Source organism: Lontra canadensis, unplaced genomic scaffold, assembly GCF_010015895.1.
Source record: "Lontra canadensis isolate GAN:19392208 unplaced genomic scaffold, GSC_riverotter_1.0 scaffold110, whole genome shotgun sequence".
Classification (NCBI taxonomy): Eukaryota; Metazoa; Chordata; class Mammalia; order Carnivora; family Mustelidae; genus Lontra; species Lontra canadensis.
The window spans coordinates 867,259-883,598 of record NW_022631104.1 but is presented as its reverse complement, the minus strand read 5'-3'; positions in this window follow the sequence as shown (position 1 = coordinate 883,598).

Below are 16,340 nucleotides of genomic sequence, written 5' to 3'. Positions count from 1 at the left end.
TGACCAGTCAGTTTGATTCTTGATGCTTAGCACGAAATAAAGCTTTGCTTGACCTTCGCTGTGTATCTGTCTTGTTCCTTTGATTATGGACCCAACATTGGGGGCTCGTCCGGGATTAAATGACGAGAACTGAGCCAGCATCAGAATTTCTGGGAAAAGCCTCCAGAGTAAGATCTTGGGATCCTGTCTGTCTGATTGTGGAGCTCCAGGGTATAGCCCACCAGGGAGAAGTTAGATTCTGCCATGCTCCCCAGCGCTGGAGAGGATTTGGGGATGCCCCATCCCTCCACTGCCAGATCGCCAGGGGGTTCGAGTCCCCCTACACAGTCAGGGGGTTTGAGTCCCCCTGGGCGGTCTGGGGACCAACCAGGGGGTTCGAGTCCCCCCTAGGCGGTCAGGGGGCTTGAGTCCCCCTAGGTGGCCAATGGGGGTTCGAGTCCCCCTAGGCAGTCAGGCGGTCAGGGGAACTGCCAGGGGGTTTGAGTCCCCCTGGGCGGTCAGAGACCTGCCAGGGGGTTGAATCCCCCTAGGCGGTCACCAGGGACCAAGAAAATCCCCACCGGTGGCAGGTTCTGGGTAAAGGCCACTGGGTCTGCGGTTTTCCTTGTCCTGTCTTTTTGTTGTCTGTTGTGTTTGAAGGGATGGGGCAAGCAGAGAGTTAGGGGACTCTGACTTTCATCTCTCTGTTCCTCCTAATAGATGTGGGGCTTCTCCCTTGCTCATTTCTTGTGTTAATGGCTATAACTGGAGCCAACTGTGGTTAGTCAAACTCAAGACAGAGACTTTAAGGAATATTTCCAAGCAGGTGCTGAAACTCCCTTTGTTTGGGGGAAGTTCCTGTCTTCTCTGGCCCGACGTGGACTACCTACCCCCTCCCTCTTGCTGACGGGAAAGCATGGTGTCTAAAGTGGAGTGGGCAAAGGTGGAACGTGAAATCTGTTAGCAAAGAGATGACTAAAACTGATGGTTAATTGTCTGTCTCAGGGTTTTAATGGGTAATTGTTAAAGTAGCTCTCAAAGTCTTTGGTAACCTGAAACTTTAAAGTTTTGCTTGGATGACAAATGGAATTATATTTGTTGGACATCTAGGTCTTAACCAAATGGGATAAAATGCTAGAGCATTGGTTGCTGGAACTGGATTTGTGCTTTTGAAATCTGCTGGTAAACATGTTTTGTGCTTAACTGATTTATAAATTTGCCTTCTAAGAATTCTCTTGTAAAATGAATTCCGCCTTAAAGGAAATTCATATGGGAGACTTTCAGGACAAATACAGGTCTTTGATATGTTAAAATCCTAAAACTGAAATGGGTAAGAATTTCCAGAAATAAAAGCTGCTTTCGGACTAAAGGACAATTAGTAATATGGGACTAGATAAACTGAAAGATTATAATGTTGTGTCTCTTAATGTTTTGTCTTATTTTAACCATTACTGGTTCTGTAATGTTTGCTCTTCCAGACTAGGGAAACTTTTTCTTAAGTTATCTGTAACTTACAGAGATGTAAAAGTACTCATTTGTAAACAAATCAAGGCATTCAACTTTTCTCTCTATCTGAACCCTCTGAAACCAAAAAGTCTCAGCAAGTCAAATAAGTTAGTCCTGATTTGGCTATCTCTGGAAATGAGGGTTATTTTAGAGAGAAAATTTGTTTTAATAACACACCTTTATGGATGTTAAATTCTAGATTTCGTTGTCTTTAAATGTTTGTTTACCTAAGCTAGACAACTTGAGGTAAACTTCAGGGAAGTTGCACAATAGCTCGTTTAAACGATCTTGTCTTTGCCAGCCAGTTAGCCCCAGATATAGGGAGGGAACTTCAGAAAGTTGAAGGATTTCAAGGGAATAATCTGAGTTAGTGGGAATAGCAGAAAAGGTGTTTAACAACAGGGATGCACAAGAGGATGAAAAACAGACCAAAAAACTGGTCAAGGTTTTGGCATTACATGAGGCGGGAGGAGACAGGGGGAAAGAGGTCAATGGAAAGGGAAAAGGCAGGAAGGGGATGGTCAATGGATGGAAAAGCCTAAGCACAGAGAAGGCAGGCGGGAAGACTTAGATTCAGATCAGTGCGCTTACTGTAAGGGAAAAGGACACTGCGCCAGGGAGTGCCCCAAAAGGAAGACGGCAATGCTGGCCACCAGAGACTGAAGGGGCCATGGTTCAGGGCCCCTCCCCAAACCTCAGGTAAAAAATTGAAGTGGAGGGAAAATCAATTGATTTTTTATTGGACACTAAATTTTAGTGGAGGCTATTTTCATCATTACTTAAACCGAAGGGAAAACTATCTAGAGAGGAAGTCTAGCTACAAGAGGCAAATGGCACAGAAAAACATAAATGGACAAATAAACGGGTTGAGGATATCCACCCAACAAGGCCTAATCCCTATACCCTACTCTCCCTCCTGGGCCCCCGAAGAACTGTCTATACATCTTAGATCTCAAAGATGCATTTTTCTTCATGTCTTTAGCAAGGGAGTCTCAACCCCTCTTTGCTTTTGAGTGGTCTGACCCACAGGAAGGATTCCAAGGCCAGCTCACCTGGACAAGACTTCCCCAAGGATTCAAGAATTCACCCACTATCTTCGACAAGGCTCTACACGAGGATTTGCGTGAGTACAGAACCTCCAACCTGGGAGTCACTCTGTTACAGTATGTTGATGACTTGCTAATAGCCGCTGAGGACTATGAGTCATGTTTGTGGGGGACAAGAGCTCTCTTACAGACTCTACAGGAAAAAGGGTATTGGGTGTCAGCAAAGAAAGCCCAACTTTGCCAGAGCCACACCACTTATTTAGACTTTGATCTCCATGAGGGAGTTTCTTGGGATGGTGGGCTACTGTAGGCTGTGGATACCGCGGTTTGTGGAGATTGCCTGACCTCTCTATGAACTGGCAAAAGGGGGACTCACTATGGTAGAGTGGAGAGCTGAGGCAGAAGGAGCATTTTGGGAATTACAAACAGCCTTACTGAGTGCCCCAGCATTGGCCATCCCAGATGTTACCAAGCCCTTCCACTTGTATGTGGATGAAAATGCAGGGGTGTCCAAAGGAGTTTTGATTCAGACTCTGGGGCTTTGGCAAAGGCCAGTAGCCTATCTTAGCAAGAAACTAGATCCAGTAGAAGCTGGGTCCCCCCTTGCCTCCGCATAATTGCTGCCACAGCCCTCCTGGTCAAGGATGCAAGTAAATGGACTTTGGGTCAAAATCTCATCTTGACCACCACCCACGCTATTGAGGGCCTTCTCCGGACTCCACCAGACCGATGGATGACAAACACCCGAGTGACAGGGTATCAGGCCCTCCTTCTCAACAAACCAAGAATGACATTCCAGCCCCCAGCGGTGCTCAATCCAGCCAAGCTGCTGCCAGAAGAGCTGGCTGACCACCCACATGACTGCAGGGAGGTCCTAACCCAAGTCGCAGGAATAAGGCCAGATCTCAGAGACTCTCTCCTCCCGGATGCAGAGATGACTCTGTTCACAGATGGGAGTAGCTACATGGTCAGTTGAAAGAGGTACGTGGGGGCTGTGGTGGTTTCCCCTGAGCAGGAACTCTGGATGGCAGCCCTGCCACACGGAACCTCGGTGCAAAAAGCGGAGCTGATTGCACTCACCACGGCACTGCAGATGGCTAAAGGTAAAACCGCCAACATCTATACAGATAGCAGGTATGCCTTTGCTACTCTCCATATACATGGGGCTATTTATAAAGAAAGGGGCCTATTAACAGCAAAAGGAAAAGGAATTAAAAACAGAGGAGAAATATTGGCTCTCCTCCAGGCTATTTGGGACCCAAAAGAGGTGGCTGTTATACATTGCCCAGGACACCAAAAGGGGACTGATCTGATTTCAAAAGGAAACCAATTAGCAGATCAAGCTGCAAAGAAAGCAGCCCAAGAAACAGTGCAAGAACTGGTTACACTCTTGGCTCCAGCCCTACCAGAAAAAACAGACTATTCAGAGGAAGATTTAAAGTATTTACAAAAATGGGCTAAAATGGACTATGAAGGGGACTGGGCTAAGACTAAAACAGGAAAGGTAATTCTTCCTCAAAGACTAAGTAAGAAGTTAGTAGACTAGATACATCAGGGTACTCATTTGGGGACATGAAAACTCAAGGAGCTTATAGAAAAGCAGTTCCAGGTTTCTAAATTAGGGCCTATGGCTCAGGATGTAGTTGATAGATGTGCTCAATGCCAGGCAGTTAATGAGAGGAACTAGAATGAGAAGAGGGAAAAGAGAAAGAGGTAAGGAACCAGAAATTTATTGGGAAATAGATTTTACAGAGATGAAACCTGGAAAGTATGGGCACAAGTATATGTTAGTTTTTGTAGATACCTTTTCAGGCTGGGTAGAGGATTTTTCCACCAAACATGAGACGGCAGGAGTGGTAGCCAAAAAGCTATTAGAAGAAATAATTCCTAGGTTTGGGCTGCCTCTCGCAATCGGATCAGACAACATCCCTGCATTTGTGAGTTCAGTCTCACAGGCATTGGCCAAGGCTGTGGGTACTAATTGGAAACTACATTATGCCTACCAGTACCAGAGTTCCGGGCAAGTAGAGAGAATGAACCGCACTCTTAAAGAGGCATTGACAAAGCTAATTCTGGAGACTGGCGGTGGATGGGTAGATCTCCTTCTTTTCACCCTCCTCAGGGCGCGGTATACACCCTACTTAAACAAGGTGACCCCATTTGAAATAATGTTCAGGAGACACCCCCCACCCCACTCTGCCCTCGGCTAAAAGAGGTTGCTCTAGCAGAAATGACTGGTCAGTCTGTACTCCAGTCACTGCAGGCATTACAGTCTGTCTAGTCCACGCAAGGATCCAAACTGCCCACACTGAGACGGAGTCGGAGCTGGAACCATATCCTTACCAACCCGGGGACTTGATTTGGATACATCACCACCAAGTGGGAAACTTGGAGCCTCACTGGAAGGGACCATTTACTGTCATCCTGAGTACCCCCACGGCAATAAAAGTAGAAGGCATCAGGGCCTGGATTCACGCGGGTCACATCAAATGAGCAGAGGACGAGGATGCCCCCCAGAGATGGAAGCCGCAGCCAATGGACCCTGCTGACCGTGGACTAAAGCTAAGACTCAAAAGACTATGAGTTCATTGTTGCTCCTGTTGTTACCTGTTTGTGTAAGAGCTTCTGAGTCACCTCATAAGACAAAAAACTAAAGGTGGGAAATTAGACGAACGGAATTAGGAAAAATGTAAAAGATTATACAAAGCAGTGAATGGGACTGTGCACTAATGTTACTTTTTGGCCCCTGAATTATAAACGCCCTAATGTCATTTGTACAAAAGAAAATTAGAGTGATAAAAATGTTAGTCTTGTTAGGGTCCGTGATCAAGGAATGAGATTGATTAAAGCAAAAATCAAACAAAGCTTTATTTCACGCCAAGCATCAAAATCAAACTGACCGGTCAGGGCTGTCTCTTACGAAAAGGTGACGACGAAGATCCTGGTAAGTCCGCTCCCAACGTGGCTGCTCTGGATTAGGCCTTTCTGTAGATGAGGCCGCTCTGGACAAGGCCACTCCCAGGACGAGGCCGCAGCTGATGAGGTCACTCCTCAGGGCTGCTCACCGAGGAAGCCTCTTCCAGATGAAGCTGCTCCCCGGAATGGCGCAGCTCCAGCGAGGCTGTGGCTCAGGGTATCAAGGCCGCTCCTGGCAGCGAGGCCGTTCGCAGCGAGGTTGCTGGCGTCTGGGCCGTTCCCCGCTGTGTGTCAGCGGGGCCGCTGGCGTCTCGGCTGCTGCTGGAGTGCTGGGACCGCTGGACCGCTGGCGTGCTGGATCAGCTGGCGTCGGGACCTCTGGCGTCTCCGTTGCAACGGCGGGTCCGCTGCAGGTGGCTCCGCTGCAGGTGGCGCCGCTGCCAAAGCCGCGGTGTGGGCGGGGCTGCAGGCGCCGGAGCTGCCGGCGGCTCGGGTCCGCTGGCGGCTCCGGTGCAATGGCGGGTCTAGCTCTGACAAGAGCTGTTACAGCTCCTATAGCTCTTACAAGAGCTGTCACAGCTCTCTTTCTTCTGCTCCCGCCGACTCTCCTTCTTCTGCTCCCGCCGACTCTTCTGCTGCTGCTCCCGCCGCTCCCCTCTCTGCTGCTCCCGCGACTCTTCTCTGCTGCTCCTTCCTTCTTCTTCTTCTGACAGCTCTCCTTCCACTCCCCCCGCCAGCCTCGCAGACCAACCTTTATGGGGGTGGTTGAGCCCCGCCCCTACACAGGTAGCCAATTGAATCCTAATTCACCCAGTGGATATACCCACGCCACACCGATTGGACGTCTTCACCCGGCCTGCCCCGCCCCTACTTCCGGGGTCCACAGGCTAGTTACTCTGGGAGGGGCAGGCCCTTACAGTCTTACATGCTCAGTATAACCCCTTACAACAGAAGAACATAGAACTGGCTAAAAAGTCAAGGATTTGACTAATCTTCAAAGAAAAGGGGGGAATGTAAGGACCTACTTAGCCAGAGGGAGCCATTTTGTTGTTTATGCAGTAATAAACTTAGATTGACCCTATGCAGTAAACTTAGGTTGACCCCGCCCCTCCCAGAGGAACTGACTTGCAAAGCCCAGATACAAGGGCGGGTCAGGCCAGGTGGAGACATCCAATCAGTGGGGCGCGCATATATCTACTAGGGTAAATTGAAATTCAGTTGGCCACCCGTGTTGCTGACCTAGCATGACTGTGCAGTTTTCTCAGTGTGTTGCAATCTCATTGGCCACCCGTGTGTGGCCAGGCTCAACCACCTCTATAAAAGTTAGTCTGTGAGGCTAACATCGGTCAGAAGACACAGATGTGACCTGTTCTCTTCAATGAATGCCTGCTACTCCATCCAGGTACACCTCACGCTGTTGAACTGTGCTCCTCCTCGTCGGTGTTTTAGTCAGGATCGGCCAGAGGAACAGAACCAATGGGATGTGTACGGAGATGGAAACTTATTTCCAGTGATGGGCTCATGGATGGTGAAGGCTGGCAAGTGAGGCCCCAGGCGGTAGGCCCAAGGGAGCATCTCAACTTCAGCCTGAACGCAGTCTGGGAGCAGATTCCCTTCTTCCTAGGAGGGCCTTCAACTGATGGGACGAGGCCCACCCACACCATGGAGAATAATCCCTCTTTCATAGTCTGCTGATTTAAGTCTTAGTCTCATCTCACACACACACAACCTCTGCAGAAACATCCAGAATCACGTCTGGCTGAGTACTTGGGTACTGGGCCCTAGCCAGGTTGATGTAGATTAACCATCACAGCAGGCATTGTTAACTGGCAAGTTCTAGACTGGAAGATTTCCATCTGCGTAATTTTCCTGAATCTTCCCAATAACCCCCGAGGTACACAGAACCGCCTATTGCACCATAGCGAAGCGATGCTCAGAATTCAGGTTTGCCTCACAACGTGTTCTGAGCACTTCTGTGAGTTAGACATCAGCTGTGCTCTCAGGATGAATGCAGACAACGTGCCTGGCAGAGAATAAACGTCTGACAGAGACAGAGACCCCTCCTGTTCCCAGGGGTGGTGGGGGCCCGGACATCCCCTGCTCTAAGTGAGTGAGCATTCCCACCACACGTGGGTGGGCGCAGCCGGTGCGCAAACTATTTACAAACCGCACCCGGTGCCCACAAGCTGGGAGGCTCCTTAATTAAGCAGCAGCCTGGCCCACCACCTGGCAGCATGTTTCCATCTCCTGGCCTGAGTGACGGTGTTGCCACAGTTGGCGCTTTGCAGAGGAGATCTGAGAAACATTAGCGCTCTCCGAAGCCCACGCTCCAGACCCGCGGGGAGCACACCTCGCCATCTGCTGTGGGCCCCGCACTGAGCATGCACCGACAGCCCCAGTGCGGGAGGAGCCACGGACCACATGTGCACCGTGCTTCTGAGGGCAGAGGGGGAGGCCGCGGAGCTCTGTGCTGGGCGTGCTCTCTGCCCACACCCGAGCCAGGGCCCCAGGCCAGCTCTGGACAGCAGGACAGGGGCCTCATGGCACATTCCCCTGGTGCCACTCTGACCCTGCCCTCCCTGCACTGGACTCGCTTCAGGGGCACAGGGTGTGCAGAAGCTGCTGCCATCTGCTCATGCTTGCTGCATTCCAGATACCTGAGGCTGGAGGGTGACGCTGAGGACCTCAGACAGGGCACACTGCTCTGCTGTCTGCCACCCCGACTGCACACACACAGACACCCCTCCCTCCATTCAAGTGTGAGAACCAGTGTCACTGCAGGGATTGCTGATGTGGAGTTTCTCTCTGGGCTTCTAAGATGGAGACAAGAGGTGTGAGCATAGAAAGGAGAGAAATGCAGGCAGCACTGACCCACCAGCCAGCCATCCTCACCCTGCTCCGTGTGGGAAGGCCCCCACTGCTGGCAGAGGACGGTGGAGGGAGCAGGTGACTCTGACCAGCGCAGCTGAGCACCCGCCTGCCCCGGGGCCTGGAGAGGGACTGATGAAGAGGAGGAAGGTCCGGGTTGGGACCCGCAGGCGTGGGGAGGCCAGGTTCTCAGGGGTGTAGACGACAGGCATGCACACCTCAGGGTCCCCAAGTCAGGGACTCGGGCCAAGAGTGGGCCAGTGGTCCCAGTAAGTGGACAGGTGAAGGGATGAAATCACTCACTGGGCACCTGGGAGTCAGAAAACAAATCCAGCTGCAGAAATCAGAGCATCACACTCCCCCGCAGTCAGCTCTGTGAGCACTGAGACTCCATGCCCTCTACACAAACGCCTAGTGCAGGGCTCCTCGGGAAACTGGTCTCCAGAGCACGGTGCACAGTACTTGACCACTGGCTGGGAAAGACAGCCACCGACTTTAGCACTGTCGTGAGCGTGGGACTGTCACGCCCAGGATTTCTGGGCTGGACGTGGTAGGGCCGCTTGTAGCACATACCCTTTCTTGTCACAGGAGGGATTACTTCCCCCCCAAGCCCCCTGTGGTATTACAGTCTGGGTTCCCCCCAGAAGTAGATTTCAAGATCAAGGTTTGAGCACAGGTGGTTTCATGTTGGTTACTATCAGGAGCCCTGTGGGGAGTGGGAAGGGAAGGGGGCCGGTGCCAGGGGCCTTCAAGAGCAGGATGCCCCTGTGGGCAGCGGGTCTGGGGCGCTCCCATCGCCACCACGTGAGTGAGGAAACTGAGCTCCTTGTTTGTCTGTTGCTCTCTGTCACGGGCCAAGGGCGGCTACTGGAGGCCCGGACCCCCCAGTGCTGCTGAGCCCAGTCGGAGCATGCGGTGGGTGCCGGCCACACAGAGATGCTACACTCGGCATGTGTGCGTCTCGTTCCACCTGTGAGACAAACCTTGTCTAATCTCCTCAATCGTGAACCAAGAGCCGTGCCCACAGCTCTCCTTTTCCTGATCCCCCCAAAGACAAGCAGAGCCCAAGAACAAAAAAGTTGGTATTTTTCTCATGACAACTGGGAAGAAATGCAGAGGGAGTAACAAAGTAATCAATCTGAGGAAATTCCAGTGGTCCCAGAACCCCAAAGGTCCATGCAGTGTGGCCCCTCATCCAGGGCTAGAGACCCAAGACCATCAAGAGATGCCCAGGCACATCTCCTTGACTTTACCTCCTGAAGACAGGCTTGATGGCCCCCTCCACCGCAGGGCTCCCACACACAGCCCCTAAACTAGGGATCTCCTTTCCCTGAGCGAAGACATCACCTTCCAGAAGGTCAGGGGCCTCCCCGCCTCTGCTGGGCTGCTTACATCCATATCCCTGAACCATGAGACATTCGTCACTAAGGTCCTGTTCCGTGTACAGCAGACACTCTCTGCAGACTTCTTCGTAGGCATCGTGCAGTCCCCCAGCTGCAGACACCGCCGACTGATAAAGATCCCCAGTAGACAGCCGAGGACAGATTGCTGGAGGACACTGAAGACTTTTGGCCTCCGTGCAGCTTCGTCTGGCCATTCGGCTCCAGATTGGCCCAGGGCAAGACCATCCTTCCCCTCTGCAGCTGGGCGGGGGCCTAAACCAAAACAGAGTGGAAACCAGTTATACATAAAGAACTCCTACAGCTGAACAAGTACAAGTGCACTCCTTCTTTCCAGCGGCCTGAGCGCTTCAGTAGACACTTGTGCAGAGCAGACGTCCAGACAGCCGGCAGACACAGGACAAGATGTGCAACAGCGCCAACCATCAGGGACAGGGAATCAAAACCACGATAAAGTATCCCCTCACACCTGTCAGAAGAGCTAAAATCAACAACACGGGATACAGCAGATGTTGGCAAGGACGCGGAAAGCAGGGGCCCCTCTCGCACTGCTGGGGGAATGCAGGCTGTGGCAGCCACTGTGGAAGTGAGTGTGGAGGTTCCTCAATAAGCTACAAATGCAGCTACCCCAGAGCCATCTTCCCCAAACTGCGCAGAGATGATCAAAGCAACAGGAAGCTAAGAGCGTGTCCCAGCCTGGGCTGCTGTAAGAAACATGCCCGAGCTGGGGCCTTATCCACGACGGAAGTGCATCTCTCTCCACTCCAGAGGCTGAGTCCACAAGCAAGGGGTCTGGCCAAGCCACCACCACCGTGCCCTCTCATGGCGGGAGGCGGGAGGGAGCTGTCCAAGGTCTCCTTCAGTGGACACTGGTCCCAGCACGTGGGCTGCACCCTCATGGGCTCATCACCAGGTCCTGCCTCCAAATACCACGTCGCTGCTTCAGGCCAGCGGGACGCAGTCAGTCAGTCTGGAGCAGAGCCTGCAGCAGAGATGCACGTGCAGCCTGCTCTCGGGACGGACGGAGGAACACGGTCGGCACGGGGAGTGAATGCACACACACACACTCACACAAGGATGGCTCGTGAAGCTTACGAGGAAATGAGGGGCCCACCGGGGAAGCAGGCGGAGAGGACCCTCAGCCGAGCCCAGGAAGGTCTCCAAGCTCAAGGCAACAGTGACCTGAAGCAAGGGAGGGAGGGACCCGAGCAGGAGGTTGCCAGCCAGCCTGTGGGCCTGAGGTGCTTGCATGAGCCTCGGGGAGCGACTGACCCTGCCTACGGTCCCGTCTGAAGGTGGGTGTGCGGAAACAGGCTACAGGGGTGGCCCTGAGGCCAGAGAGAGGAAGGCCAACTGCAAGTCACCCCGACAAGCACAACGGAGACAGCTGGAGCCCCAGAGCCTTCGCTCAGTGCCCGGGCTCTGACTCACTGGGCTCCGGTGGTTTGCACAGAAGCCGAAGTCAGATGCGCTTGCAGCAGGGCTCGGCGTAGCATGTGTCCCTGTCTCGCTGACACAGGACTCACGCTTACTACTTGCGCTGCGTTCTGGTCTTTTCCGTTCTCGTGCAGTCGGTTTCACTAAAACCGAGACACCAGCCAGAACGCGCTGGCATGACTCAATGCAGCTCAGGTCTCCATGGTAACTCCCCCACTCTCCACACACAGATGCCCCTAAGGCTTGCCTAAGAAGCAGGGAGAGGCATGGAGGCAGGAAACGTCAGAAAGAGGACTGTTTCTGGGCTTCAGGGACTCTTTCAGAGCCCCAAGAATTGCTGGCACGGCTCAGAGGAGGAAGCCTGCCCAGGACACTGTCTCTGTCACCCACCTGCCACAAGGGAGGGCCCTACTTCATCGCTCCCGGCAGATATGGAAGAGCTTTGTGCAAATCAAAGAGAAAAGTACAAATGTCATGATGGGGGAAAGGGCCAAAGGCATGAACTGGCAATTCACAGGAAAAGGACAGATGTGACAAGGACGCGGCTTATTAACTTGAGGGTGCACCGACACCCAGCGCTCTCGATTCCGTCTGTCCGGTGGTGGGAGGATGAGGGAGGAAGGGAAATCACTTGCGAGAAGGACCTTTTCAGTTATGAATTAGAGCGCCTTTAATATTCTTCAAAGAGACACACAGAAGGCCTGATTCCTTTTTAATTACTTGGGGCCGCACGTCTGCTTCTCTGATTAAGCTCCCGTGCTGAGCCAAGACCCGGGGGGCACACACATGAGAGACGTGTCACCTCCCCAGAGATCAGAGGGACGCAGAATCCCATGACCATGCGCGTTCACTGGAACCTGCCAGCGTGGACAAGGGGTGGGGAGTGGCACCGACTGTCCCAGGTACAACCTGCATTCTGTATCACGATTCCGATTGCACACGCTTTCTGACTCAGCTTTTCCACGCACACACAGTCACTGAAGGAAATTACTAGAAAAGCATGCATATATGTTTCCTGGAAGGGAAATGTCGAAAACAAGCTAGAAGGCCATCTTGATCATCTATCTACATGTGCTGGGTACCAGACGAGGACAAACGTGGAAAGGCTTTGTTCGGTTACCGCTCACGTCCCCTGTGTGGGACGTGCCCTGTGGTCCCCACTGCGGAGGGAAAGACATGGAGACTGGAAGCCACGTGATGACAAGCCTGTTCTCCTGACCGGCTATAACCCTACAACAATCTACCATAGACACGTGTACAGCAGCGCGTTTCTGTCAAGGCTCTGCAGTGAGTCAGGCACTCCCCCAGATGCTGAGGTCACATACCTGATTAAACCGGACAAAAGCCTTCATCCTTCAGGCGCCCACCACCGTCTGTGCGCACCCGGGAAGAGGGCGGCAAGACAAGGGGACATGCAGGCTCGGTTGCAGCATTGCTGGGCATAATACGATCTGCCCATCCACCCAGCCCACAGCTACTAAGCAGCCAGTCTTCGCGGGGCATCTGCGGGGCCCTCCTCCTGCCTCACAGGAGCCTGGCTCCTCCAGTCTCCTGGCACACGGTCCAGCCTGGGGCGCGTACGGAGCCCACCCCTCAGAAATGTCTGCTGACTCAGTGAATCAGCACAAGGAAAATAAACATGAGGTTTCAGAACAAGATCCTTCCTTTCCCCTAAAATAGAAATATCCTTTAAATTTTTATGACAAAAGGCACGTTCTTAAAGGAAACACTAGACAATTTAGAAGTACCAGTGGTGAAACTCCGTCCCATCATAACTCCACTTCTGAGAATGAATTCTGTCCTTCTGGAGCTACTTTCAGATTCCCAGCAATGTCCCCAGAACAGTGTCCCTAGTTACTCTGCCGCAGCACCTGGCCTGCTCACTCTACACACTTATCAAAGGCAGAACGGCTTTATTTTGTATCCGATGCCTGTTCACTTGGTGGTCTCGTCCACACCGAGGACAGGACCGTCACGTGGAAGCTGAAGACTGCAGAGAAGGAGCTTCCTTCCACACAGCTGTCAGCCACGTTTGGAGACTGAGATACAGAATTTTTTCACACGAGGAGTAGCAGAAGATACTGCTAGTCTCCCCCCCAGACTCCTCCCCCAAGTCTGCTCCTTGAAGGCTCTGGATCTTGGGCGACCTTGGCTTTTGAGGGCTCTGGACCAGAAGAACCGTTTGTGGAAGTATTTCCTGCGTCTGTGGATCGGACCTCCCGTCCGCGGCCGAGGGCAAGTGAGAGGACCAGTCAAAGCCTGGGGGCCTTGCCCTACAGCATCCCCATGGAAGCCTGGGGCCTCCGGGTCGCCGAGTGCCCAAGTGACCACGGTTCCCTGAGACACGAGGTATGCATTTGCTAAAACACAAGTGCAAAAGCAATTAAAAAGGAATTAGTGGAAATTTAGTGTCAACTTAGCTTCTTAAGACTAATTATTGGTTCATTAGGACTCCCAGCCTTCAACAAAGGCTTTGTCACATGAAAACAGCCACCACACCTGACTTGTATGACCCAGAGGCTTAGCAAAAGCAAGCCAGGCCTCATGGTCGTGAGCTGCCTGGGGCTCTGGAGTCATCAGGACAAGCCCTTCTACTGATACCTGCAAACCTGGGGTGGGCGATGAAGACATCTGTGCCTCGTGCTGTGCTGATCAGGTCTCCGTGCTCTGAAAACTAGAAAGAAGCTTTACTGTCTCAACTTGTGGATCTTCCTAATCACTTCCAGTTGCAGACCTTTGAGTCTTCTAGAAAGGTGGGACCAAAATATGATTAATCATGGGCACTCACTTCCTGCTTGACCCGAGATCCCGCAACAGTGAACGTGAATGGCTGTACCGGGCGCAGATGCGCGTCAACCAAGCCCACGGGGGCAGAGCTGTCCGCGGTCCGGGGCAGCAGGCCAGTCTCTGGAGGCGGGGGACGTGGGGGCACGGGCGAGGCCGTGTGGAGGAGGCAGCCGCCGAGGTCACATGTGGAGGCAGACGCAGCCCTCCGCAGCCTGTGGGTGGGGCTGGGAAACGTCACGCGGAGATGGAACTGAGATACAGAGCCGAGAGCAGGTGCTTGAGCCGATCATACACGGAACATGTGACCCCGCCGTGGGGCTGACGCTGAGCAGCCAGGCCCGTGCGTCTCAAGGAAGACGGACAGCCCGTGTCTTAGTCACCCAGTGCTGCACAACAGCTCATCCCAGAGCTGAGCCCCGTGTTAATGTGCAGCTCCTGCGGGCCAGGAACTGAAGAGTGGCTTAGCTGGTGCTTCCAGCCCGGCTCTCTCCTGAGGGTGTGGTCAGGACAGGACCCAGAGCTGCGTCCTCTGAAGACCTGCATGGGGCCAGACAGTCTGTCCAGGATGGTCCCTCACTACCCAGACTCTCTAGCAGCCCCCTGACTATGTCCATGACCCAGCAGCTGACCTCCCGCATGGCGAGAACAAGAGGAAGGCACAGTACCGCTTGGACCCAATGGTGGAAGTCACACACGGTCACATTTGCCACATTCTATGTGTGACAATAAAGTCACTTAAGGGAAGTGGAATTAAGCTCTACCTCTTCCAAGATGGCATGCCCAAAGATTTACAGCTCGATTGAAAAGCCACCCCATCCCAGAAAAACAGACCTCCTCATCTAGGGTTCAGAGGTCCCCCAGCCCTAAAGACAGTTCCCTGTGACCCATTTAGAGCCAACTCCACCATTTAGCAAGCCCCCTCATACTCACAGAACACTTGTGACCTGTGTGTGACTTATTCTAAACATAAACACAAGTTATCTAAATGCACTTGTCAACCAGAATACCAGACACTTCTGGGTACAAATACCTTGTAACGTCAAAGAGAAGGCATTGAACTATGAAAGAGAAAAGCTGACCCCTAAGGGATTAGAAATAATTCTGAAAACAGGGGATGAGAACCACCACCACAAACCCTAACTAGTAGCTTCAGGGAGAAACCACAAGACATCGCATCTATTATAAAACAACATAATTCTACAAAATCTAAACACTCAGAGAACATGAAGGAACTCCTAGAGATTAAAAATATATGGCCACAGGTATTTTTGAAACATGTAGAAGGACTGTTTAAAAAAAAAAAGTCAAATCCAATAGCCCAGAAAATATAACAAAAAGAGACAGAATAGATGAGAGGAAAAAAAGGAGAGGCCAGCAAGTCTGGGAGGCCCACCAGATACGGGATAACTAGTGCGGCTCCTAGGAGATGGAGGGAGAAAAGACCTTCTAAGAGAACTAGGGAATTCACCAGATCTAGAGGACACAACCATCAGTGCGGAAAAGCTCACCAGACCATCAGGATAGTTGTGATGAAAACAAGAACTCTCTGTCAAGAGTTCATGGGGAAATCTGAAAACATCCAGGATAAAGAGAATGCCCTTTGACCTAAAACGCGAGTTGATAACCCCTTTGTTTTTGTAAGTACAGTTGTTTGTTGTTATTGTTGTTTCATTTAATTTGGAATTTTTCCCGAATTTACACACCATCCTTGTGCAGAGGCTGCTGGCCTCTGGGTTCTGTAAGAACAGCACAGGAGAAGCCCGCATTGCCCTGGGTTTGGAACTCCTCCCCACACACCCACAAGGACCTCCTCTCCCGAGCCCGCCCATCTGGGAAACCCTACAACTCTACCTCCTTATGCAGAAGGCGGTGATTCCCTCCCTCTTGGTCTGCAAAAGTCCAGCCACATCCTCAAGACTCTGTTTTCAACACCTAAGTCTCCATCAGTGTTTGGTAGCCAAGGTCCACTCGCCCTAGAGAGAAATTTCACAACCAGCAAGAGAGGCTCGTGACAGTTGTTCTAAATAACAATTTTCTCTCTCTTTACCAAATATCCATTTTCCAAGTGTGGAAACCGAAGTCAGAGAGGTAAAGCCACATGCTCAAGGTTATGAGATTGGGATCAGACCCAAGACTCAGAGCCAGGATTAGAACCCAGAAATGTCTGGCTTCAGAGCCTGGCTCCAAGTTCCTGCTTTCCTCCTCCTTTTCCAGGGAGGAGGGGCCCATCACTAGCACTATGCCTACCAGGTGAGCCACGGCCCCGTTTCTGGTGGAAAGAGTGTGACTGGCCTGGCTCAGGTCAGCTGGGCCACCATGGGCCAAGCAGCTCTGGCCAGAGACAGCAGAGGCTGTGGGGTGCCACTGAGTCAGGGGGGCAGCTCCTGGGGTGACAGAAGGT